A 14,827-nucleotide genomic window follows, 5' to 3' on the forward strand; every position below is an offset into this window, starting at 1 on the left:
ATTGTAAGTCTCGCCATTGGGATACTTGTAAGATGGCGGGTTCTGCCCTCGGTTGTTATTGGCATTGATGTTGATGTTCTGTTGATATCTGCTGACTTGTTCTGGGGGGAGAAGCGCACAACCCTATTAAATATGGATCATTCAAGCTGCATGACAAATATAGAGAGGACATATCTAGAGGAACTTACCTTTCTATCAGCAACAATGGCGGCTCCTCCGGTGACAGGGAGCGCTGTTCTCGCCAGATATAACGCGGAATTGATGTTTATGCTGCAAGAGAAATATTTGCTATTAATGCTCTACTAATATGTGTGTTTCTTGGCAGGCAGAAAATAGAGATGTTTTAATGTGGGTTTTCCGTAAGTGGTCCTGGGGGTCATACTACGAACCTTATAGATGGTTGATCCGAGTAGTGGGTTTGATCTTGAGCTGCGCTGCTCAGGATGTTATAGGAACTTTCTGATGTTCACAAAGTGGCATTGTTGTTTTATCCACCTGAGATGGTAAATGTTCCTTAGGAGTCCTGCAAGATGCCAAGTAATGCCTAACATCCATAACAATGTTCCCCTCAGCCATAATTTAGCTTAGAAGGTAATGCACCATATCAGGCAATTGTATCAACGTGACTTTTCCTTAAAAAAATAATTATATTATATTTCATAAATACTTACAACTGGGATCCCCACTAATCCCGAGAATGGGGATCCCGAACTCCTCATTCCTCCTTGTTGCATCGCCCCCTCACAGTGAGGAGGAGTTTGAATGGAGCAGCGGTCGAGTAAACACCCACCGTTACATTTAATGTTTATGGGACTAAGAGGAACAGCCAAGCGCTGTGCTCTGCTTTTTCTATAGACCTTTAATGGAGCGGCAGCGTGCATGTTTGACTACTATGCAATCAATGTCCTCCTCTCTGTGGTCGAGCAGTGAGGAGGAATAGGGGGTTTAGGATCCCTGTTCTCGTGATATCTGGTGGTCCTAGCAGTGGTCTTCCAAGTGCTGGGGCCCCCAGTGTTCAGACATTTATCGCCTATCATGTGAAATAGCCCTTTAAGTTGGTCAATTCTAACAAAGTACAGAGGAAGACCTAAGATGTGGATGAAGATTCTCACAAAAACATAATTAGCAATTACAATGCTCTTACCTTATGTGCGGGAAGGACATGAACACAGGCAGCTAAGCTTTTTGGCCTTTCCTCCTAATGCCCATTAAATAGACCTAGCGGTCAAATCGTCCACCAGCCAAGGGGATGCTGGAATGAGAAATATATTGATGTAGGATATATGATAATGTTAGCGGGTAACCACACAATAATTGTTTAGTTTGGCATCCTATAATCCTCCAGTACTGTGACCCAGGTGTACAGCCACCTGCCCCAAAGTGTGAGCTCTGCTATAAGGCCCATGTAGTAATGGCGGCTACTGAGAGGATCATACCAACATAGAGGAAAGCGTGACTTACTTATCTGAACCAGGCCTGAGGTTTACTTCAAAGATGCCATACACGGGTCAGTGGTCTGATGTTTTTAAAAGAGGGCAAGAGTCGTATCTCAGGACTCGCACATCTCCCTCACATTGGCTCTTATACAACACCCTGTCCTGTAGAGGTCATGAAGATAACATATCAGTGAAATCATATTATACATTTTTTATTTACTACATTGCATCATATAGTTACATTTTGGGCCCATTTTATTTAAATTGCCAAATATTAAGACTTTATTACATTTTAGGTTCTACTTGGTCACACAGATTTCATGAAATAAATATCTTTGGGCCATGCTGGACAAGGACATATTACACTGGGACATTGTGATGACCAACTCACTACATGAAAGTAAATGGACTGGATGCTATATTCATAAGAAATGACTTCTCAGCTATAATTATAATAATTCATTATATTGGGGGAGGGGATTAATTATATCATGGGTTAATGTTGGGTAGCTGCTGTGGTGGACATTTGTTTAGAGGATTTGTCTTGCTCTGGATCCACACAGCTTAAACTTACACAACCGGGCGATACTTCACGGAATTTATTGTCTATTGTTTCTTTAGTTCTAAAGACCAAATAATAAAAAATATATCCAATGTCAAACTTATAGGTAGGAAGGAATTCAATGGTGTTCTCCTTAAAACCTACAATTATGGACCCTTGAGTTGAAAGGACAAAAAAAAGTATTTGCATTAAAACATGTGGAACTGATGATTGTAGGACTATATAGGAATGTGGGGAACATATCCACCATCATGACAGTGATTTGTATTGATCTGTTGAGGTGTATGTGGTAATGGCTGAGGAGTGATAGAGATCTGTCTACTAGTAACTGTACCGTTGTTCTTGGCGTCATTCAGATGGTCGTGTTTGAGGAGACTGGACATATCTCTTCCTTTAATGTTTTTCAGAAGAGATTCCACAGTTTTTCTGGCCTATTTTAGTTGGAAATTGAGATCCCCAAACCAAAAAACTCGATCAAAGCGGCTGGTGACGTCCACTGTAGAATGAGATAAACACAGGACACAATTAGACCACATGACTGCAATAGACTCGATGAAGATAAATAGAGAAATAAATAAATCCATGGTTTCAACCACATAAGTAATACTCACAGGCATTGGAGTTTATTCTTTCCGGAATAATTTGACGCAGACGGAGACCCTCGGTTATGGTCTTGTAGTCCTTGATCCTTTTTTGACTGCCCCAACTGCCAACAAAACATATGCATATTAGTAAATGAGACCTCCTGGAATTAGGAGAACCACCACATTTTCATTTTCTTTGACAATATAATCTAGGTTTCTTTATCTGATCTAGGTTTCTACTTCTTAGGTTGTGTGGTCTGCAAATAGTTTTTAGTTAAATGGGAATTCCATCTAAATTCATCTTTTGACATTTCAGAAGAGGAGACTGGTGGAGTTCCATGATCTGGTTCTCAGTCGCACTGATATTTCTGGTACTCTATATCTAAGACACAATAATGTTTTTGATAGAGGATAATGAATTTCTATAGCGGTCTGTAGAGGACATTAGGCCGTTTATCCATCCACTATTACTCTCCTCTCATTACATAGAATAAGTTTGATGGATTAGAAAAAGTTTGATCAAATGGCCGAAGAACCTTTCATTTTGCACCAAAACAATAATAGTACAGATCTCTTCATATTATATAATATATTTCAGTTTATTATTAAACAGCAGCACTTTTATACACAGTAAAACTGTACATAGTCACATATTAAAATCGGACATACTTACATTTGATATGGGAATTAATAAACAGGAAAGATGTTCCAAAGACGGTGAAGGCAACACCCAAAGCTCCTTTGGTTTTGACATGGTGGAATAGCCTGGTTGTTACATCGGTGTGCTCTACCTCTGTATAAGAAACACAAGGAGAAGGGTCAGTGGTTAATAGTACCACATGCATCAATGAAACAGAGATAATTTCCTCCTAAACATTATATTACATTTTGTAACTGTGGAATCAGCTCTCAGATCTCCAATACTCCATATAGTGAAGAATCTGAGAGTGGAGCTGTCAGGCGTCTAATTCTAATGACTAAATGAGATGTAAAAACACAATAGTTTATTCCTATAATCAGGACACAGAATGTAGATGTAAGAAAGTGAATCACACCTGAGCAGAACCAGATCAGTTCCCATCTAATAAAGATGGTGAGATACAGGACTCCGAGCCCGGATGAGTGGTATAGCACGTAGTGCGAACCAAGGGTCTCCTGTAATTTTATCTCCCATTCCTGCCTACAAGAAAACACAATTACATTTATTTATATATTAATAAATGACACCAGATTAAGATCCTCAATTTATCTGTTAAACAATCCATAGTATGGCCTCTGAGGTTAAATAGGAAAAGTAGAGAGTGATCCTACAATAAGTAGAGAATCGAGAGAGAATATAGGCTGTTGTAAGACGACTGAGAAGACTTACCTGTTTGGACATCCTTCCTGATGTCTTTGGCGTCATCTGATGGCAATAGCAGATCCTCCAGCCTTTCAGGGAACTCTTTCCATTCCATATTCCAGATGGCAACATACAGTCTCAGCCTCCTATCTGGGAAACAGCAATCTAGTTCTTTAGCGCCGATCACAGCGCTGCTGCCCAAGCTCCTGAATTCGCTCTTCTTGGTGTTCTTTGAGCTGATGCCACAAGATTTGCTGTGACTTGGATCGCTTGATTTTTCGGCTGCCATATCTTTGATGACAGAAAATTTCTGGAGCGAGATGTTAGGCTCCTCCATAGTCGGTATTTCTCCCATCAGATTTCCTTTATCAGGAATCTGGGAGACATGATATTTCTTCATTTTTTTCCAAAAGGGCATGGTTGTTCAATGCCCCGGGTGCTAGATTGCACCAATGTCCGTGGTAGAAAACCGGAAGACTGTCAAGTTGAAATTTGACTTATCGCATCTAGTTCTTCGAAAATAGGACAAATCGTTGACCGTAAAAGCAGCACAGTAAGTAACACAGTGTCAATCCAACAGCAAGATCTAGAATGACCAGAGAAAGGAATAGTTAGCGGCAACTCTAAGGGAACCGTTACTTGTGATGAAACCAGCTGGAGAAATTAGTTATTAAAGGGGTATTGTAACGGCTGCCGCGCTGCTCCCCGCCTTCCCCACGGCCTCTGCTCCGGTTCCTGTGTCCTCCATTACCACATGCTCATCCTGAGCTCCACTTCCCCGATCCGGACGCCCTGCTGGTCCTGGACGGCGTCAGGTATGTGCATCCCTTACCTCCCTCCGCGGCCGTCATCCTCGATGTGCAGCTGCAGTCATTAGAGGGCGCGCTGACTCGTTCTGCCTTAAAGGGCCAGCGCGCACCTTAATTCCAAAGACTTCCTATTTAAGGTTCCTCCTTCCTTTCCTCCCTGATAGTTCAACCAAGTTCCCCGTGAGCTTCCCTGTGCCCTTGTTCTCTGTTTCCTTCTCTTCTGCCTTGTCTGGATTTCCCGTTGCTGACCTCTGCCTGAACTTGACTATCCTTGCCTGCCGCCTGCCTTGACCTATTGCTTTCATACCCGTTACGACGCCTGCCCTATTGCTTCCATACCCGTTACGACGTCTGCTGCCTGTCCTGACTTCTGCCTATCCATCCGACCGCCTCTACCCGCTGTGCCAAGCGTTGCCTGGGTTCCAAGCACCATCTCCCAGACGACACCGAGGATCCACGAACAAACCGGTGATAACCGTTATAGGTATTCCAACAACAGGATCTTGTCAATCAAAAAGGTCAGTAAATAACATTAATTGGGGTCTTGGAGCTTGGACCCCCTGTTAATGACATTGGTTGAGGTTTGGAAGCTGGAATAATGTATTGGTTGTTGCATTGACCATATGGCAATTTCGGGTTTTATATAATTTTGATATTAATTGATAACTATTATTAATATTGACATTAATTATTCTTATTACTATTATTTTATTTATTAATAATTGTTAATTATTCTTGAGGATACGGTTGTAGGGGGTTAGGGATGTTTTACTGCAAATTAATCTGAGGAATGATATCTTGCTTTTTATTTTATCACTTCCCTAATGTTTGAATACAAGAAATATTAACATTCCTAATATTTATTTATTTATACACTAGATCCACTTGATAAACTTTATAATAAAATTACACAACCATAGACTCAGTATATACATGGCTGTCAAGTCTAACATCACAAGACTTTAGAATAGCTGAACCTGATGCTGGTTGGATACATATACATACACCAGCTAAGATATAGGTTGAAACTGATATGTAAATAGTATATATATATACCGTATATGTCGGCGTATAAGACGACTGGGCGTATAAGACGACCCCCAACTTTTACCCTTAAAATATAGAATTTAAGATATACTCACCATTTCGTGCAGGAGCGCTTCACTATGGCCAGGACCCAGGACTCTCTGTCTCTTTGAACTCGCGCATGCGCAGATAGGCTGCTTCATCGCGCGAGATCTGAGAGGCAGGGAATGAGAGGAAAGGGCGGGCCAGAGGATCTTACAGAGATGTTCCCTGGCGGCTAATACCGGCTTCCCTCAGATCCGTGGCGGATTCCGTGCATCCCGGGAGCCTATGTACCGGACTGCAGGCTCACAAGGTAACACACAACCTGTGTGTAGACAATATGTAGACTAGGGATGTCACGATACCAGAATTTGGACTTCGAAACCGATACTTCGTTTAGTATTGCGATTTTGATACCAATTTTGATACTTTTGCCAACAGTAATAAAAAAAAAATTCTTCCGTTTTCTGATGTGAGGCGCGACGTGTGATGAATTTTGAACGCGCCTCACATTAATAGTAATTAATCCCATCATGTTTCTCAGTCATATTGGGTTAATGTGCGAGGTACATGATGGGGTTAATTACTATTAATGTGAGGAACATGCAGGTTAAATTCATCGCACCTCGTGCCTCACATTAATAAGTGAATGAAAGCCGTGTTTGTTTCATTTTTTTACAGCGTACGTATCATAAATGATGCAAAAACATTGTTGTCCGCGCCATTACTGAATGTGTGTATTTTATGTATTGAGACTTATTTTAATGTTTATTGTAAAAAAGGCGTATGTGTATTTTTTTTTAAATTTAACAATACTTTGTTTTTACTTTATTTTTAAACTTTAATGTACTGACATATATCAGATATATGCCAGTACATTAACCTGTGGACGGATAATACACAGGCAGTTGTTAGGACATACTTGGGTATGTCCTAACAACATGAAATATGGTAAGACAGCCCTCGGGTCCGTCAATAGACCCTGGGCTCTCTGCCCATATATGGTATGGCCCTCGATCGCGTCACAGGAATTCCCTGTGACGCGATCCAGGGGCATCCCCCCTTCTCACTTTCCCCTGAATGCTGCAGTCAGCTGTGATCGCAGCATTCAGGGGAATAACGGCGGAGATGAGCGGTTTCTCTGATCTCCGCCGTTATAGAGCGGGGCTGCGGCTGTGTAATACAGCCATTGCCCCGCTCCTGACAGGAAGTGCGCACGCGGTCAGCATGAGGTGATGCGGCCGGCGCTGCACTAATGAGCGGAGGTTCAGGCACTGAGGACAGAACATGGGGGTGTTTTGCAGTGCGCCCGCCATGTTCTGTTTTCAGTGCCGCCGCTCATTAGTGCAGCGCTGGCCGCATTGCATCATCCTGACCCCGCAAACTTATCATGACTCAGGAGCGGGGCTGTGGCTGAATTACACAGCCGCAGCCGCGCTCCCATACATTCATGTGTTACTATACTGAGCTGTGCGGCCGCAGCCGCGCTCCCATACATTCATGTGTTACTATACTGAGCTGTGCGGCTGCAACGTGCATCCCTAATGTAGACAATATCCGGCATATAAGACGACCCCACACTTTTGACATTTTTTTAAGGGTGTAAAAAGTCGTCTTGTACGCCGATATATACGGTATATATATATATATATATAGAGAAAAATATATATACACACACACATATATTTATTTATACTGTGCCCACCAAAAGTTCCAGAACACCCTCATAACTTTTGAACGGCTCGAGGTAGAAGGTTGAAGTTTGATGGGATTCAAACGCTTTTGGAACGTGGATTTTGCTTGGTAATAGTTTTGTTTGGAGTTTTACTGGTATTTCAGTTTATAATGTGGGGCATATGTGAGCTGGGCAGAGTATATTAGGGGCATAGTCAGGTGGTATAATAATGGGGTAAACAATAAAATAAGTCATAAATATTTGTTACACTGTGAAGCAATCCTTTCTACACAGGCCGGTGTCGCACTGATATATGGCGTCCTTTCTTATCCCCCTTTTGGTCCACACTCCGCACCTTGCAGTTTGGGGAATTTTGCTGGGAAGTGTTGTCCTGGTATAATACGGGCGCCCTCGCTTCCAGTAGATATGTTTGGGCCCTCCCCTTCCTGGTTCCCTAATTTTAGGGCCTTGATAAATCGCCACTAGAAACAGAAGAAATGTTCCCCTCGGGCCGGCACAACTGCATATATTTTTTTCCTGACTTATTGGAGCGATAACTAATTTTATTTTTTCATAAACGTAGTGGTATGAGGGCTGTTTTTTGCGGGACGAGCTGTAGTTATTATTGGTACCATTTTGGTGTACATGCAACTTTTTGATCACTTGTTATCCTTTTTTTGGGGAGGCAAGGTGATCAAAAAACAGCAATTCTGCCATAGTTTTTTTAGGTTTTTTTATACAGCGTTCACCATGCGTTATAAATTACATGTTACCTTTATTCTGCGGGTTAGTCCGATTCCGGCGATACCTAATTTATAGAACTTTTCTATGTTTTACAACTTTTTACACAATAAAATTACTTTCACTGTTCATATTGTAAATTCATATGGTCACCGGAAGACGCAACCAAATGTCGTTCAAGTCCAAGAGCACAATGACATCTAATCTATGGAGACTCAACTTGTTTCCTGATGAGCTGATAGGAGATCCGTGGGGATTGTGTCACCCTAGCGGCTTCCCTGCTTAATGTGTTTTGTCTCCGCTTGTAAAGAGAGTCCAAAATAAAATTTTATGGAACTGAAGTTTAACCCCTTAAGGACGTAGCCTAGTTTGGGCCTTAAGGCTCAGAGTCCATTTTTCAAATCTGACATATTTCACTTTATGTGGTAATAACATCGGAATGCTTAAACCTATCCAAGCGATTCTGAGATTGTTTTCTCGTGAGACATTGGGCTTTATGTTCGTGGTGAAATTTGGACGATATATTCAGTGTTTATTGGTGAAAAATTGCAACATTTTGAGAAAATTTATAAAAAATATAATTTTTCAGAATTTAAATGCATCTGCTTGTAAAACAGACGGTTATACCACTTAGGGCGGGTTCACACATGGCGGAATTTCACTTAAATTCTGCTGCGGACACTCCGCAGCGTTAATCCGCAGCGGAGCCGTTTCTCCATTGACTTACACTTCTATTTAGCAGTGTTCGTTTACACGATGCGTACAATTCCGCTGCGGAGCATAGGCTGCGGAGCGGAATTTGGTGTCCGCAGCATGCTCTGTCTGTTGCGGAGCAGTGGCGGACTCATGGCGGAATTTCTCCATTGACTTCAATGGAGATTCAAAGTTCCGCAATGAAGTCCGCAGCTGTCATGCACATGTCATGTGTGCTGCGGATGCGTCTTGCTTTTTTTACTTGACATTTCTTCATTCTGGCTGGACCTATGTATTTCTAGGTCTACAGCCAGACTGAGGAAGTCAATGGGGCTCCCGTAATGACGGGAGCGTTGCTAGGAGACGTCTGTAAATAGTCACTGTCCAGGGTGCTGAAAGAGTTACGCGATCGGCAGTAACTGTTTCTGCACCCGGGACAGTGACTACCGATCTCAATATACATGTATCTGTAAAAAAAAATGAAGTTCGTACTTACCGAGAACTCCCTGTTTCTGTCTCCAGTCCGGCCTCCCAGGATGACGTTTCAGTGTAAGTGACGGCTGCAGCCAATCACAGGCCAAGCACAGGCTGCAGCGGTCACATGGACTGCCGCGTCATCCAGGGAGGTCGGGCTGGATGCCGAAGGAGGGACGCGTCATAAAGACAACGGGCGGTAAGTATGAATTTCTTTTACTTTCACTAGGGAAAGTGCTGTCCCTTCTCTCTATCCTGCACTGATAGGGAGAAGGGAAGCACTTTTCCCGCAGTCCGCAGCAGCTAGTCCGCATCAATTTTCTGCACATTTTGTGCAGATCCGCAGCCGTAATCCGCAACCCGGATTAGGTGCGGCATTGATGCGGACAGTTGCGGAGGAATTCCGCCATGTGTGGTCATGCCCTTAAAATTGTTACTAGTTCACATTTCCCATATGTCTACTTTAGATTGGCATCGTTTTTTGAACATTCTTTTATTTTTCTTGGACGTTACAAGGCTTAGAACATAAATTTCTCATATTTTTAAGAACATTTCAAAAGCCTTTTTTTTTTAAGGTACCTGTTCGGTTTCGAAGTGGCTTTGAGGGGCCTATGTATTAGAAACCCCCATAAAACACCCCATTTTGAAAACTAGACCCCTCAAAGTATTCAAAACAGCATTTAGAAAGTTTATTTAACCCTTTAGGCATTTGACAGAAATTAAAGCAAAGTGGAGGTGAAATTTGCACATTTCATTTTTCTTGCTGAATTTCAATTGTATTAAAAAAAATTCTGTAACACAGAAGGTTTTACCAGAGAAATACTACTAAATATGTATTGTCCAGATTCTGCAGTTTTTAGAAATGTCCCACATGTGGCTCTACTGCGCTCGTGGACTAAAACACAAGCCCCAGAAGCAAAGAAGGACCTAGTGCATTTTGAGGCCTCTTTTTTTATTTTAGGCAGCATGCCAGGTTTGAAGAGGTGTTGAGGTACCAAAATAGTAGGAATCCCCCAAAAGTGACACCATTTCGAAAACTACACCCATCAAGAAATTAATTTATGGTTGTTGTTACCATTTTGACCCCACAGTTTTTACACGGCACGTATTTGAATTGGGCTGTGAAATTTAAAAAATGAAATTTTTTCCAATAAAATACAATTTTTAATCAAAATTTCTTATTTTCACAGGGAACAAAATACTCCATTTTGTTGCCCAATTTCTACTGAGTGCAGCAATACCCCATTTGTGGCGATAAACTGCCGTTTGGGCCCATGGGAGGCCTCAGAAGGGAAGGAGCGCTGTGTGTTCTTCGGAGTGCAGATTTTGCTGGATTGGATTTCGGGTGCAATGTCGCATTTGCAGAGCCCCAGAGGTATCAAAGCAATGGAAACCCACCATAAGTGACCCCATTTTGGAAACTACACCCCTCAAGGAATTCATTTATGGGTAATGTGACCATTTAGACCCCATAGTTTCTTCACAGAACTTATTTGAATTGGGCTGGGAATTAAAACAAAATTACTTTTTTCCCAATAATATGTAGTTTTAGCTCAAAATTTCTTATTTTCACAAGCAAAAAAAAAAGGGTCCATTTTGTTGCCCAATTTGTCCTGAGTGTGGCAATATCCCATTTGTGGTAATAAACTGCCGTTTGGGCCCATGGGAGGGCTCAGAAGGAAAGGACCACCATTTGGCCTACTGGGGATTTTCTGGTGTGAAGTCATGTATGCAGAAGCCCCTGAGGTACCAGTACAGTTGAAAACCCAGAGAAGGGACCCAATTTTAAAACTACACCCCTTAAGGCATTCATCTAGAGGTGTAGTAAACATTTTGACTGGAGACATACACCCCATAAACTGTAATGTGAGTTCTCACGGGTATGGCAATACCCTACATGTGGCTGTTATCTGCTGCCTGGGCACACAGCATGGCTCAGAAGGGAAAGATGAGGGGGATAAGCTGTGCGGAGTGCATGAGTGTAAGTAAAACTGGGGTAGATTAAAAATCAAGGGATGTATGATACATTTTAAAACACTCTTTCATACAGAGCCTTAGTTTTTCAGGAAACATGTCACATTGATATATTGTGTCCTTCCTTATCCCACTCTTATAGAAGACGTTGCACCTCTTTTGACTTTTTCCCTTCTTGCCAGTTTGGGGAACTTCTCCTGGAAAGTGTTGCCCTGGTACGATGCGTGTGGCCTCGCTTGCAGAAGTACTGGGAGCCCTCCCCTTCCTGGTCCCTAAAAATTAGTTTCTTGATAACCACCTCTTGAAATTCCAGGAAAGTTCCCTTCTGGCCTATACATCGACGTAGCACGTACGCATTGTATAATGCCATCTGTATGATGTGCACGGCCAGCTTCTTATACCACACCGCATGGCGCTGTAGGGCTTCAGGGCTTGATCTGACAAGTCCTCCCTCCCATGTACCTATTGTAGTCCAGGATGCAGTCTGGTTTGGGGGTCTCTGTACTGGTACCTCGTACAGGTACATGGGTACTGGTGTGGGCATGTATTGTTGTCAATACAAGGATATCTCTCTTCTCTTGTACTTGACACACAATATGTTGCTGCTGGATTGTGCCCTGCTCTCACCCCTTCTGGGTGTTTACCAAGCAGAGTCTTAGGGAGGCCTCTCAGATTTCTTCTAGCAGTGCCGCATGCCGCAATACTTCTGGAAGCGAGGCACTTGAAGAATGGGATGCTGGTATAAAAATTATCCAGGTAGAGTTGGTAACCCTGGTCCAGCACTGGGTGCACCAAATCCCAAAATGTTTTGCATTAACTCCCAGTAAGGGGGGGGAAGGCATTCTGGAGGCTGAATACTGGTGTCCTTCTCTTCATGTATCCTAAATTTGTACGTATACCCCAGGGGTCTCAAGCACGCGGCCCGTGGGCCGCATGCTGCCCCTGGGGCTGTCATCTGCGGCCCGCGGGACACAGAGCTGCTAGCATCGGCTCGAGACTATGGAATTACCTGACATCGCTGTCCACATATGAACAGCGATGTCTGGGGCTTCCCCAGAGCCAGAGTCCCGAGCAGAGCACTGGTGTCGGCTCTGCTCCTGGACTCTGTGGAATTCCCTGACATCGCTGTCCACATATGAACAGCGATGTCTGGGGCTTCCCCAGAGCCGGAGTCCCGAGCAGAGCGCTGGTGTCGGCTCTGCTCCGCGACTCTGTGGAATTCCCTGACATCGCTGCCCATATATGGACAGTGTGTCAGGGTCTTTCCCAGAGCGGAGCAGAGCGCTGGTGTCGGCTCTGCTCCGGGACTCTGTGGAATTCCCTGACATCGCTGCCCATATATGGACAGTGTGTCAGGGTCTTGCCCAGAGCGGAGCAGAGCGCTGGTGTCGGCTCTGCTCCTGGAATCTGTGGAATTCCCTGACATCGCTGTCCACATATGAACAGCGATATCTGGGGCTTCCCCGAAGCCGGAGTCCCGAGCAGAGCGCTGGTGTCGGCTCTGCTCCGGGACTCTGTGGAATTCCCTGACATCGCTGCCCATATATGGACAGTGTGTCAGGGTCTTCCCCAGAGCGGAGTCCCGGGCAGAGCGCTATTATTGGCTCTGCTCCGGGACTCTGGGGAAGCCTCTGACATCGCTGTCCATACATCGACAATGATGTCAGGGGCTTCCCCAGAGCAGGAGTCCCAGTTATGTCAGGAGCACAGCTGGAGTCCCAGGAAGAGCCTACTAGCGCTCTGCCTGGGACTTCAGCTCTGGGCAAGCCCCTGACATCACTGGGGCAGCCTCTACAGAGGGCACTGGGGCAGCCTCTACAGAGGGCACTGTGGCAGCCTCTACAGAGGGCACTGTGGCAGCCTCTACAAAGGGCACTGTGGCGTTATCTACAAGTGGGTGTGTGACAGTATCTGAAGAGGACACTGGCATTATCTAGGGGTGTGTTGCATTATCTACAGAGGGCACTGTGGCCTTATCTACAGAGGGCACTGTGGCCTTATCTACAGAGGGCACTGTGGCCTTATCTAGGGGTGTGTTGAATTATCCAGAGAGGGCACTGCGGCAGCATCCACAGAGGGCACTGTGGCCTTATCTACAGAGGGCACTGTGGCCTTATCTACAGAGGGCACTGTGGCCTTATCTAGGGGTGTGTTGCATTATCCAGAGAGGGCACTGCGGCAGCATCCACAGAGGGCACTGTGGCAGCATCCACAGAGGGCACTGCGGCAGCATCCACAGAGGGCACTGCGGCACTATCTAAAAAGGGGCTGCCCAATCTTGACATGTGTGCTAACTGAGCCGCCGGACTGCATTTAGCGACACTTAAACTGGAAAGCTGGATTGTTGAAATAAGCAGGTGGAGAAATATCTCAAATTTTAAACCTAGCGCTATTATTATAGTAATGTAGTATTATTATTATAGTAATATAGTGTTATAGTAGTTAAAATAACTAATTGATTAACAATAATTTTGTATTGTATCAAATTTGAAAGTAATGCGGCCCGTCAACTTCCCATTTTTTCTATATGCGGCCCACTAAAACCGGCCGAGTTTGAGACCCCTGGTATACCCTGAAGCACTCTCACAGCTTATACATCTTCACGCCATACCTTGCCCTCTTACCCAGCAGGTACTGGCGGAATTTAACCCTCCCTTTAAAATGTACCAAGGACACATCAATAGACATACACTTCTCGGGGGTGTATGTTTGGGAAAACCGGGCACTGAAACGGTCTAATAGGGGTCTCAGTTTATACAAACAGTCAAAACTGGGGTCATCTCAGGGTGGGCACGGCTCATTATCAGTATAATGTAAGAAGCGAAGTATTGCCTCATTTATTTATTTTTTTAGGTTCCAGTTCAGTTCTGAAGTTGCTTTGAGGGGCCCATATATTAGAAACCCCTATCAAACACCCCATTTCAGAAACTAGACCCCTCAAAGTATTCACAACAGCATTTAGAAAGTTTATGAACCCTTTAGGTGTTTCACAGGAATTTAGAGCAAAGTAGAGGTGAAATTTGCATTTTTATTTTATTTTGTCAGAAAATCATTTTTATACCATTTTTTTTTATAACACAAAAGTTTTTACCAGAGAAACGCAACTTAATACTTATTGCCCAGATTCTGCAGTTTTGAGAAATATCCCACATGTGGCCCTAGTGCGGTAATGGACTGAAGCACCGGCCTCCGAAGCAACAGAGCACCTAGTGGGTTTTGAGGCCTCTTTTTTATTAGGCACCATGTCAGGTTTGAAGAGGTCTTGTGGTGCCAAAACAGTGGAAACCCCCCAAAAGTGACCCCACTTTGGAAACTAGACCCCTTGAGGAATCCATTGTAGTTTTCTTGGGGTGCATGCGGCTTTTTGATCAGTTTTTATTCTATTTTTAGGTGGCGTGGTGACTAAAAAGCAGCAATTCTACTATTGATTTTTTCTTCTATTTTCTTTACAGCGTTCACCGTGCGCTAT

Source organism: Rhinoderma darwinii, assembly GCF_050947455.1.
Source record: "Rhinoderma darwinii isolate aRhiDar2 chromosome 11 unlocalized genomic scaffold, aRhiDar2.hap1 SUPER_11_unloc_13, whole genome shotgun sequence".
NCBI classification, from domain to species: Eukaryota; Metazoa; Chordata; class Amphibia; order Anura; family Rhinodermatidae; genus Rhinoderma; species Rhinoderma darwinii.